The 12,401-nt window shown below is 38.3% G+C and overlaps 1 long non-coding RNA gene and 1 other non-coding gene across 4 annotated transcripts; both read left to right on the top strand.

Annotated features, from left to right (window-relative positions):
* On the top strand, positions 1 to 11,439 carry LOC144379227 (uncharacterized). 3 transcript variants are annotated; one of them, XR_013441782.1, is made up of 4 exons: positions 1 to 3,133; positions 3,318 to 3,466; positions 7,661 to 7,753; positions 11,222 to 11,439. It is a non-coding gene; the product is annotated as an uncharacterized LOC144379227 (long non-coding RNA). The 3 variants fall into 3 exon arrangements; XR_013441780.1 differs by lacking the exon at positions 11,222 to 11,439 and having other exon boundaries at positions 7,661 to 7,939; XR_013441781.1 differs by lacking the exons at positions 7,661 to 7,753; positions 11,222 to 11,439 and adding an exon at positions 4,078 to 4,372.
* Positions 6,678 to 6,778, top strand: LOC118530952 (U6 spliceosomal RNA). Its single transcript, XR_004914918.1, has one exon. It is a non-coding gene; the product is annotated as a U6 spliceosomal RNA (small nuclear RNA).
* Positions 11,440 to 12,401: the final 962 nt, after the last annotated feature.

Genomic DNA, 12,401 nt, shown 5'->3' with positions numbered 1-12,401 from the left:
GGTTTTATATTTTGAGTCATATTTAGAAAGATCTTTTACATTTAAAGGCTATAAAAAATTCTCTTGTATTTTCTTCTAGAACTTGCATGATTTTATTTTTCCCATCTAAGTATTTAATTAATTTAAAAGTTTTGAGACACCTGGGTGGCTCAGTTGGTTAAGTGTCTGCCTTCAGTTCAGGTCATGATCCCAGGGTCCTGAGATCAAGTCCTGCATCGGGCTCCCTGCTCAGCGGGAAGCCTGCTTCTCCCTCTCCCACTCCCCCTGCTTCCCTGCTTGTGCCTCTCTCTCTGACAAATAAATAAATAAAATCTTAAAAAAAAATAAAAGTTTTCATAGTATAATGTGTGAAGTATGGATTCAACTTCATTTTTCTTTTCATATGAATACCCAGTTATCCATGGTATCAATAAGTGCAGATATTGACGGGTGCCTAGGTGGCTCAGTCGGTTAAGCTTCTGACTCTTGATCTCAGCTCAGGTCCTGATCTCAGGGTCATGAGTTCAAGTCCCACATTGGGCTCCATGTGGGGCGTGGAGCCTACTTAAAAAAATAAATAAATAAGCACATGTATTGAATAGAATTCTTTCCTCTACTAATTTGAGATGCTATATTTATTATATTCTAATTTCTGGTTTAAGATAATGCTAACTGCAAACCCAAAAATTGTTCAAACACAGAAGTTTACCTTTCATTTGAATAAAATCCAAATAGGTGTTTCTTGTTGGCAGGTATCTTCCTTATGTGGTAATTTGAGGACCCAGGTTCTTATCATCTGTTTCCACCCTCTTCCATGTAGCCATGCCTACCTGTCTCAAGTCCAGAGAGGGGAAAAGCAGAGGTTTACATTCGAGATATTCGTAGGGGACAGGCCTGGTAGTAGTGCACATGACTTTCGCCCACATTGAATTGCTTTGACCTCAATCTCATGGCCACACCTATTCCCCCATTTATGGATCCTTATCATTTCTAATTCGTATTCCCTATTGCCTTCTCTCTTTCTTAATCCATCTTGTCAGAGGTTAATATATTTTATTAGGTTTTTCAAAAAACCAGCTTTAAAAAAACTCATTGATGAAGAGATTAAAAATTATAATTGATTCCCTCCCACCCTCACAACCCAAAGAATTCCAGGCTAGTAAAAAATTTGGTGAAGACCTACGTGAAAACACTTGGGAGTACATATTTGCCATCAACCTGCTCTGCTGCCATCAGAATTGGATTTGGACACATGATAACATCCTAAGCAAGGAGCTGTGGCTTGTAATGGAAAAATGGAAAACATTCAGAAAAGGACATGTGAACATTGCATATACTCCTGATAGTATTATAGAATCAACACTGAAGTTCATTCGTCTTTTAGGCCAACTGGATTTAAAGGAAGGGTTTCCATCTGCTGTAAAAATTGTCATTTCAATTATGGGTGTGTTTACACTGCACACTCTGGATGAAGATATACCATGGGGTACACAGTTAGCAGCCACGTATTCTCTGTGACTCGAGTCCCAGCAATCCAGAAGAAGCATCCAAGATACCAGAAGCATGGAGGAAAGAGACCTCTAATAATAGTGTTTTATTTGCAGTTGTCAACTACCTGGAAGTCAATTCATTGTGCAGAAGAACTCAGCTAAGTCACTGATGTGTCACTGTGTCTAGAAAAGTGCCTTTACAGATTTTGAATACAAATAGATTAGTAAACTTTCAGAATACAACATAAGGCTTAAAAAAGAAAGGCATAGATAAAATGGCAAGAGATCTCTTCATTGTTTGGGAAAGAGATGGTGAAACAAGGAATTGCATAGTTGTTTTTCCCTAAACTGCTTATCTTTCACTTCAGGCTGTAATGATCATGACATTCAAATTGTATTATTGTGTCTTGGTCAAACAACAAAAACTTGAACTTAGCCATTTTTTGTTTTGTTTTGTTTTGTTTTTTCTGCAGAAAGTGTCCTTTTAGTGATGTTTTAAAATTGAACAGCATTTTATAATGAACTTGACAATATAAAAATGTGATTTGATTCCTGAGCTATGTTTGTGTTTTTCTCTCAAATGATTGAAAAAATAAATTTACGAAAAAAGAACTAGAAGAGTCTTCCACTATCTTAGCTAGAAATGAGCGACACTTTTTTTTCAAGGCATAGTGCACAATTGTTCTGAGTAAAGCACAGAAAGCCCTTAGCAGAAACTCTCTTTCATGCATTTTGTTCGTATCTTTAATATTCCTTAAAAATATTTATATATCAGGAAAAGGACAACTGGAGAATAGAAGTTTAATTACAGGGTTTTTTGTATTAATGACATGAATTTACAGATTTAGCAGTGACTCCAGGCAGATCTCTTCATGTACTGTGTATATATCGACAGTCCTATCATGTGTTTCACATTTAATGATATTCTGTTTTTGAAATTTTAGCATATGTATATAGAAAAGGAATTTAATACCTCACCGTGGTTCTGATTTGTCTTATATTAATCATTTCATTTTGCGGCACGTGGGTGGCTCAGTCGGTTAAGCGTCCAACTCTTGATTTCAGCTCAGGTCATGATCTCAGGGTCATGAGATCCAGCCCCACATCATTCTCTGCGCTGGGCGTGGCTCCTGCTTAAGATTCTCTCTCTCCTTTTCCCTCTTCCCTCCCCCCACTTTCTCTCTCTCTCAAAAAAAAAAAAAAGCTCTTGTGTTTTTTATAATAAAAAAGAAAATGGATGCCAAAGAAATAAAAACAAAATATATCATTGTGAAATTCACATTGCCTGGTATTAAGAGAAGATTCTAAAAACTTCCACAAAAGAAAAAAAATCAGGTTATATTCAAAGTATAGGGAATTGAAATGACATTGTATTCTCAAGAGTAACAGTAGAAGGTTGTGGACAATGGAACAACGTGAAGAAGACAATAGAAAATGCTTTGAACCTGGCATTCTGTAACTAGTTAAACTTCAAGTGCGACAGCAGAGTGGAGACTGAGTCAGTCCGTGACTCAGACAGTTTACCTCCCATACATACTTTCTCAAGAAGTTGTGGATGTAATAGATTCATAAAGGAAAAGGAAGGTGTGGTTACCCAAAACACAAGAGACTCAACAGAGGAGAGACATGAAGGGGATCTTCTTTTAATTATGCACTAGAACCAGGTAAGAAAGTACAATCACAGAAAAGTATTTGGCTCTTCAGTGAATAATATTTATATAATCATAATAATGTAAACATTATTGGTTTTCAATGTTTAGAGTCAATGTATGTGGGAAGGGGCAGGGGTTGTCCCTATAATCCCTTTGTTCATCTTGTCACTTTTCTTTCCCATTCCCTTCAAACTAGACCTTGGTCTCTACTGGCCCACACAGTTGGTGATCAGATGGAGGTGTGCATACATCTCAGTGAATGCTGAGGTTGGGAAGACGGCCAATGACCAGACAAATGAATTATGTGTCAGGGAAGCCAACAATGGGATTTATGTGAATCAAGGGGTGAGTGGACTGAGTGGAGGTTTGAACTTGGTGTAATTGGGTCTAGAAAAATCAAATACCTGAATGTTGTGAAGTAAATTCATAAAACCATTATATATAATGTATATTCTTTTAACTTTGCTGTATGCTTGAAAATAGAGATATTTAAAGAAATCTTTAAAGGTTATTCAATTAAATTAAGAAGCATTATGGCAGATAATTTTGGTTGCTTATTCAGCAGCCATTCCCTAACTTCTTTGCTAACTTCATTCAGGTATTAACTAGTCAAATATTTTTAAGGAAAGCTGGCCCTTCACTCATCCTAGAAGATGAATTTTGGATAGTCTAAACTAATAATGGTGATTCAGCTTCCTTACCAGTGGTTTATTTAAGAATGGGCATGCGATTATGGATAATGAGAGGTGAGAGAATGTCTGTTGTATGGATTCTGGGAAATTTTCCCTGATGTTTAAAAACAGGCATGGAGGTGCCTGGCTGGCTCAGTTAGTAGAGCATGCGACTCTTGATCTCAGGGTTGTGAGTTCAAGCCCCACAAACAGCTTACTTAAACAAACAAACAAATAAAATAAAAACAGGCATGAGTAAGAGATGTACTCTTCTGTCCCTTGAAGCTGTTGGATATTTTAATGTCAGAACATTATGCTTGGAGCTGCTGAAACTGTACTGCAATTGTGAGGAGAACCAAGAGAGGAGGACAAAGCTGCTACAACTGAGAAATGAAAGAGGGGAACAACCTAATGAAAGTCCTGGGCTGGAGGGGCGCCTGGGTGGCTCAGTTGATTAAGCATCTGCCTTCAGCTCAGGTCATGATCCTGGCATCCTGGGATCGAGCCCATGTGGAGCCCCGCATGGAGCCCCCTGCTCAGCAGGGAGTCTACTTATCCCTCTCCTTCTGCCACCACCCCCCACTCCCGCTTGTGCTCACGTGCACTCTCTCTCAGTTGCTCTCTTTCAAATAAATAAATAAAATCTTTAAAAAAAAAAAAGTCTTGGGCTGGTGAATTAGCCCTTTGGCTAAACTATCAGAACATTTGTGAGAAAATGCATTTTTGTTATTGTTTCAGACAGCTGAGTTGATTTTCTATTAGTTGCAAGAAAATACATCTTAACATATCCAAGAGTTCTAATGAATTCTGGACAAGCTAGTAAATACATTTTTATAAAAACTGATTTCTGAAACCTATTGATTTTATCTTTTTAAAAAACAAACTTGATTTTGAAACAATTCCCAATTTACAGAAAAGTTGCAAGCATAGTATGGAGAATTGCCTATATACCCAGAGACCCCCATTCAAGTTTTGTGAATTGTCCCAATTATGTCTTTTATATTACCTGTAAAGGATCTAATCGAGGATCATGCCTTGCACCTAGTTGTCATGTCTCTCCAGTTTGTTTCAATCTGGGATGGTTTCTGAGTCTTTGAGTTTCATGATCTTGACTTTTTTTTTCGTGAAAGATGGGTGAGATTCTCGGTGGGCAGCCAGAGCCCCACACTCCAGGCCCCCCATGTCCCTACATGAAGCTGTCAGTGAACCAAACCCTGCCACTCCTCCTCAACTTCCTGCAGAGTGTCTGTTCTCCTCAGAGAAGGAATCACTTTGACATTTTTGAAGATTATAAGACAGTCATTTGGTAGAATGCCCTTCATATTTGGATTCATTCAAGAAATCTTCATATCCTATTGAGTGGCACACAGTGTCAACTTGTACATTGTTGGTGGTGTTAAATTTGTACATTGTTGGTGGAGATCACTTGATTAAAATGATGTCTTCTAATTTTCTCTATTGTGAAGTTACTTTTCATCTTTGTAATTAGTAAGTATTTTATGTGGAGATACTTTGAAACTATACAAATATCTAGTTCCTCATCTGATTTTTATCTACTGGTATTGGAATCCATTGATGATTCTTTCTTGAATTATTACCATGATAGTTGCCAAATGGGTTTTTTTTCTAATGCTGTTCTACTGTAAGAAAAAGCTGTCTCTTCTCCCTGTATTTTATTCATTTGTTTATATCACAAATTCTATTTAATTCAATGAGTTATATTGTGTAAATATTATTGTAATATTATAATTATCTCAGATTTGGCCAGTGGGAACCCCTTCAAGCCAGATGCTGTGTCTTCTTGATATGGCCTCATTGATTTGTTTTGTTTTGTTTTGAGGACTTCCATATTTCCTGAACAAGATGTTCTAAGCTCATCTTGTATTTTCCCCATCCCCCTCTGGAATCAGCTATTTATTCAAGGAATATTGGTTCCTTTTAATGGAGAGTGGTATTTAGAAACCAATATCATAGTCTAGATGTGCTCATTTGTACCTTGATGTTTCTGCATCCAGGCTCTCTGTGGGCAGAGCTAGGAAGTATAAGTATATACCTTTACTTCTATAATTATCTGTATCACTATCCACCTATATTGTAAACTATTAATTCATATTGGTAATTCCAAATCAAGTTCAATACTGCAGGATTCATTCTAACTTTCTCCCTTTTTGTTTTTATATCTTCTTTCCCAGTCAGTGAAAAATCTGGCTACCATTCTCTGAGATATATTTACTTATTTCTGAATTCCCTGTATGAGCCAATCCCCTGGCCCCACCAGCTTGCTTCTGCCACCCTCACCAATGTTGTCCTGGGTTGCCATTACCTGCCGCCCTATTCTGATATCATCTTTATATGGGTCACCATTACATTCCTCCTTATGAAATCAATTGATTCTGAAAATAATAATAAGGGACACTTTTTTTTTGGCCAATAAACAGACACCATATAAAATCAAGAAATTACTCGTTTATTTAACTTTTTTGTTTGTTTGTTGGTTTGTTTGTTTGTTATTTAGAGAGACAGAGTGTGAGCGGGAGTGGGAGGGAAGGGGCAGAGGGAGAGGGAAGGAGAATCTTTTAAAGAGGCTCCATGCTCAGCAGGAAGCCTGACACAGGGCTCAATCTCACAACCCTGAGATCATGATCTGAACCAAAATCAAGAGTTGGACACTTAACTGACTGAGCCACCCAGGCGCTCCTATTTAACTTTTTAATATATGAATAGTGATATTAAAAAAAAATCCAGTCTAGAAACATAATTTTCTTTAAAAATAGATATAAAATATCTTGAACATGCAATAATAGGAGTGAATAACAAAAACATTATGCCAGGCAAAAACAAAAACAAAAAAACCCCCAGATACACAAGAGGTCTTTACAGATGGTGCTCACTTTGGCATGCCTGTGTTAAAATTGGAACTGTATAGAGAAGATTAGCATGACCCCTGTGTGAGAATGACATCATTTATGATGCAGTCCATATTTTTTGTTATGTACTTTTTGCCACAATTTTATTTTACTTATTTTTTGACAAGATTTTATTTATTTGAGAGAGAGAGCATGAAGGCGGTGGGCGCGGGTAGAGGGAGAGGGAGAAGCAGGTTCCCCACTGAGCAAGGAGCCCAAGGTGGGACTCGATCCCATGACCCCGAGATCATGACCTGAGCTGAAGGCAGATGCTTAACTGACTGAGCCACCCAGGCAGCCCTATTTAACAATTTTTAAAAATAGTAAAAGCCAGTTTCTTCTTTCTTGACAAACCAGGGTGCCCCACCAGAAAAGTACTCTGTTAAAGATCAAATTTGTATTTTTCCTTTCTTTCACAGCACAGGCTAGGATAGAGATTGACAGAGGAAAGCCTTATTTATTTATTTATTTATTTATTTATTTATTTATTTATTTTTAAATTTTATTTATTATGTTATGTTAGTCACCATGCAGTACCTCATCAGTTTGTGAGGTAGTGCTCCATGATTCACTGTTTGTGTATAGCACCCCATGCTCCATGAGTACGTGCATTCCTTAATACCCATCACCCGGCTCACCCACACCACCCCCCTCCCCTCTAAAACCCTCAGGAAGCCTTATTTAGAAGGACATGGATTCTGCTTATACTCAAAGAAAGACTTTTTCTGTCTTGATATAAACAAAATAGAACAAAAACTGCCTTATTTTTTGGGAATTGGTCCTCATTGGAGAAAAATGAAGAAATGGGGTTCTGGAATCCTGATATACCATTAGTATCCTGACCCAGCCCCCCAGGGCTGTGTGTGATTGGCTGTGGCTGGGTCCTTGGCTACAAGGCCAATTGTGGAACATCTTTGGCAAGCTTAGCTCGTCATCCCTCAAAGGGCTTTTCTTCCCAGCAGGGATATAGGCAAGCAAAGGCATCATCCATAAGCAGTGGACAAGCGTTGTCTTTTGGATTGAGTGGGACCAGTCTTGGAAATGGACGATGTGAGGTAATGAGAAACTATGGCATTAGCCAATGATCACGCTCCAATTCAGAAGAGAACAGAACACTTTATAGACTGAATAAGTTATTTCTTGGTGTTAATGGGCAATGTATGGGGGAGTTTTCCACAGTGGGAAATAATGGGCTTTCTGCTAAATAATGGGCTTCTGCTAAAAGGACTTATGAGTAATTAAGCAATTGTTTAGAAAAATAAAAGTATTATGAATATATTTGTATTTGAGTATTGTGAATATATTTGTATTTGAGTTTGTGGAGTAGGTGATGCTAATTTTATTGAAAATGTTCATTTATTCATCAGTATTTATTAAGCGTATACTATGTGCCCTTAGATACTGCACTAAGAGCTGATGATAGTAACTATGCTCCTACTGAGTTTAGGGGGGTATAGGTAAGATGCGTCACAGAATAAGCTGCTATGCTAGGGGGAGCATGGGGTCCAATAGAAATTCAGAGAAGAAACCCCTAATCTACACTTTGGGTAGCAGAAAGAGAGGTCAGGAGAAGACTCTCCCAAGAAAATAACATTTTAGGCTGAAAGCTGAACTAGGAGCTCTTCACACAGCTGGGATGACAATGTTCCAGGAAGGAGGGAAAACATAACCAAAGCACTGGAGATAAGAGGATGCAGCTCTTTCTGGAAAAGACAAGTGCAGTTTAATGTGCTTGGAATAGAGTGGGAGTAGCAGGAAAAGATGTGGGTTGAGGCTCTGGAGACCTAGGTCTTGATCCTAAGGGCAATGATGAGCTACTGAAGGATGTTAAATGGGCAGAGCCATGATGAAAATTTCTAGAATATTTTCTCTGGTTACAGTGTAAAGAATGGACTGAAGAGTGACATGATTTGCAGGGAGACCATTAGGACACCGTTGGAATAAGTGAGAATGATGGAGAAATAGATTTGAGTTAGGAGATACAACCTTGCAGGACTTGATTGACTGGATTTAGGGGATGAGGGAGGAGAGAGAAAAGTAGAGCATGATGCATATTGTTTCTGATAGATATGAGTGATTATAACATCGCTGTGTATACATGTGGAGAAGTGTTCAAGGCATCTCTTGGTATCCAAACTCAGAAACCAGAAACTCAAGTAAATTTTCAAATCATTTCTTTGCTATCAAATTCCTGCTATTGGATAGCTGAAACTTAAGAACAAATAGATTTAGATAACAAGGTTTTCTGGGGGGTTTTCCTACCTAAGTCCAGGATCTGAAACTCAGGATTCAGGTAGTAGGAGTATTTGTAGTGTTATTTGTTTTTCGTTTTTGTTTTTAAAGAAACGCTTTTATTTTATGCTGTTCCTTGCCATAGGTTTAATATTTTAGATAAAAAGAATTTCAAAAAAAAAAATTTCTACATCATGAGATAAGAAGTTTATATTTCAATCAGTTAGTATTTAGGGGAGAGCTCCTGAGATATAAGGTCTTAAATGTATTCCTATGACAAATTAAAGTTTTAAATATAAGTAGCTCTATTTTTTTACATTGTAGATGTGTTAATAACTAAGGAAATATAATTGCTATCAAGTGACCAGTCTGACAAAAATCTATTGTTTTTACAAAAACAAATACGATTTTTAAAATACTCAAAACCACTCTAAGATTTCAGTGAAGAAAGCAAAGAAAATTTGGTTTTAGGAGCAAAGTACTTTTAGGAGAACTTTTAAATAAATTTTTCATCCATATTTACTTCTGGTATAATAAGGTTTTTATCATTCTTGACATATATGACTGCCATACTTTTTCTCAAATTGGTATAAAATATGTGAAAATAGCCCCAAAATGGCAGTGATGATTCTCTAGTATTCCAGGATAGTCTTTTAGAGTCTGAGGTGACAATACATATATCAATCATTAATGACTTTTTGAGATTCGTGAGGATATTTCAAAATGTTGAAGACAAATGAAGAATTGATAATATTTATACAGGGTTGGATAAGAGGAAAAAAATTCATTTTAATGTTTTCTCTCTAGGTAAGAACACCTTGAATCACCAATGTTCCCTCCTGTAAAGCAAAAACATACATGTTTTTCCACAGGCCATTTGGTGGTCTATCTAGTTTATAAACGTAGATTTCAGATAAGCTCATGCTTGCATACGTTTGCCTTCTGCTTCTTAACATTTTCTAAACACTCACTTCTCACAACCCACACCCCTCTCAGCTGATGCCCCACCTCATTCCATTTTCTATTGAAAAAAGTAGACTATTTCATCTCCTTCCACCATGTCTATGATTTACCTACACCTGCAGCCACCTTCTTTTCTCTTGTACCAAAGTTGACTAGTCACTCCCTTCTGCCCCGGATGTCTCTGTGTCTCACCTTCCTAAGAACTTCACTCCCTTCTCCTGCATCAGCTCTACTTACCAGATCACTCCTGAGGGAGTTCAGAACATGCCTCCCCAAAATTTGCCGCCTTGGCATATTACTGTGAACTGAAGGCACTTGAGAAAGGCAGATACAGGAGACCTACCTTTATCTACTTAAAAGCAGGACATAAAATCTCCATGAGAAAGACGCCCTCCCTGTAACAGGGAAGAAAACAGCCTTAACACCGGAGACTGGGAATCGATGTTGACCCGCGTCTGTACCAACTTGCTAAAGTAACTCTTCTTCCACTAGTTTTGCTGCCCCTCGCCCCATATATCTCTTAGTCCCTTTCCTACATTTACTGCCCCTAGCCCAAACTCTTCTGTCTTGTCATTTCTTCACAAATGTATTCTTTGTCTAACACGTATACTGGTCTGGTCACTTCTTCCAGTCTTCATTCCCTTGGGAAGGCCCTCGTGATCATGTAAAAATAAAACTTGTATGCCTTTCTCTTGCTAATCTGTTTTATGTCAGCTTAATTCTTACACCCAGCTGGAGATGCTAAAAGGGTAGAGGAGAATTTTTCCTCCCTCACACTCACATCAGCATATAAACATGCATAATCTCATACTTTAAAACATCCCTCTCTTGACCCTACATTTACCCGTCAGCTACTATCCTATTTCTGTATCCTCCTTCACAGCAAAGCTTGAAAGAATAGATAGCTCCTTAGCAGTGGTCCTCAAAGTCTTTTGCTTACTACACTCTAGAAGAATTTTGTAAAGTTCTGTACTTTCTTGGCACATTTTTAAGCTAACATTTAAAATTTTTATGTTGTTTAAATAGTTGCAAAAGCTGTAATTTCCAGAATATTGTAAATTTTTGTATTTTAGCAGTCACATCAATCTTTAAAATGTATCCAATAAATCTAAATTTTGTCTTTCTTTTGTAAAGAGGGAGAAAAGTGATGTGAAAGCTGAGGTGGGAAAGGAGAAGCTGGGCCCACAATACAGCATGCGCTCAGGCAGAGCATTTTTAGGAAAGTCTTTTACCCTAGTTTGAAGGCCACTGTGATATACCTGCTTCTTTTACTCTCTGATTCTTATTCACTCATAAAATCCACCGTAATTGCACCTCTGTCTCTGCAGCTCCAGTGAAAATACTTTTACAAAGGCCATTAGCAGCGAACGCCTTCAGGTGGTCGTGGAAAGTCTCCCGGAGCGCAGGTTTAGGCGCACGCACAACCGGTTTCCAGTTAGGAAGCAGGTGCGGCGCGGGCTGTTTGGAGCATGCGCACACCAATTTTCCGTTAGGAATCAAGTGCACTTGAGCGCACAGGTGTTTGGATTCAGGTGAGACTCTTGGCAATATGCGCTGTGGGGTCCCGGGTCCTGTTGAAGTGGTCGCAGAATGTTTGTGGGCCCCTCCGGCCGGATTCCAAAATCGTGGATGAGAGGTTGGTGTATTCGTTCTTATGACCGGAATTTTAACATCTTTTTTTTTTTCTTGAATCATTTTTTCGGATGTAAACATATTAAATATTCATCGTAAAATATCTCACAAATTGCAACCCAACAGAAAAATAAGCTCGCAACCTAAAATTATCAGGAGGCAATAATTAAGCAGAAGTGTTTATTCGAGATCAAAGAATTGCAAATTCGGGGTACACAGATTTCGGCAGCGACCAAAATATTGTCCCACTAGGGAGCAAAATAAATGGGTTTTTATTTTTTTATTTTTTTAAAGATTTTTATTTATTTATTTATTTAACAGAGAGAGAGAAAGAGAGAGCACAGGTAAGCAGAGCTGCAGGCAGGGGGGAGAGGGAGAAGCAGGCTCCCCTCAGAGCAGGGAGCCCTAAGCGGGGCTCAATCCCAGGGCCCTGGGATCATGACCTGAGCGAAGGCAGCCACTTAACCGACTGAGCCACCCAGGCGCCCAGGGTTTTTATTTTTTTATTATTTTTTATTGATGTATAGTTGACACACAATGTTATATTAGTTTTCAGGTATACAGCGTAGTGATCTGACAAGTCTATACCTTATGCTATGCTCACCACAAGTAGAGCTACCATCTGTCACCAAAAGTCAGGGGTTTTTAAAGACAAAAAGGAAATGCTTGTATAGGTTGTTTACAAAGAATTTTGATTGGCGTTGGCGGCAGAAAACTAATCTTGGCGAAACTTAAGGCTATCACTAAGCAAAAGTCTATCACTGCAGCAAGTTGCAGGTGTTGTACTTGAAGTACTTGCGATTTGGCCCAGTTAAAAAAATGCATGTTCCACCCCCTCAGGATGTGCATACAGTCCATTCCTCAATGGCCTCCTGG

This window comes from Halichoerus grypus, chromosome 10 (assembly GCF_964656455.1).
Source record: "Halichoerus grypus chromosome 10, mHalGry1.hap1.1, whole genome shotgun sequence".
In the NCBI taxonomy this organism is placed as follows: domain Eukaryota; kingdom Metazoa; phylum Chordata; class Mammalia; order Carnivora; family Phocidae; genus Halichoerus; species Halichoerus grypus.
This window is presented reverse-complemented; position numbering and strand designations above follow the sequence as displayed.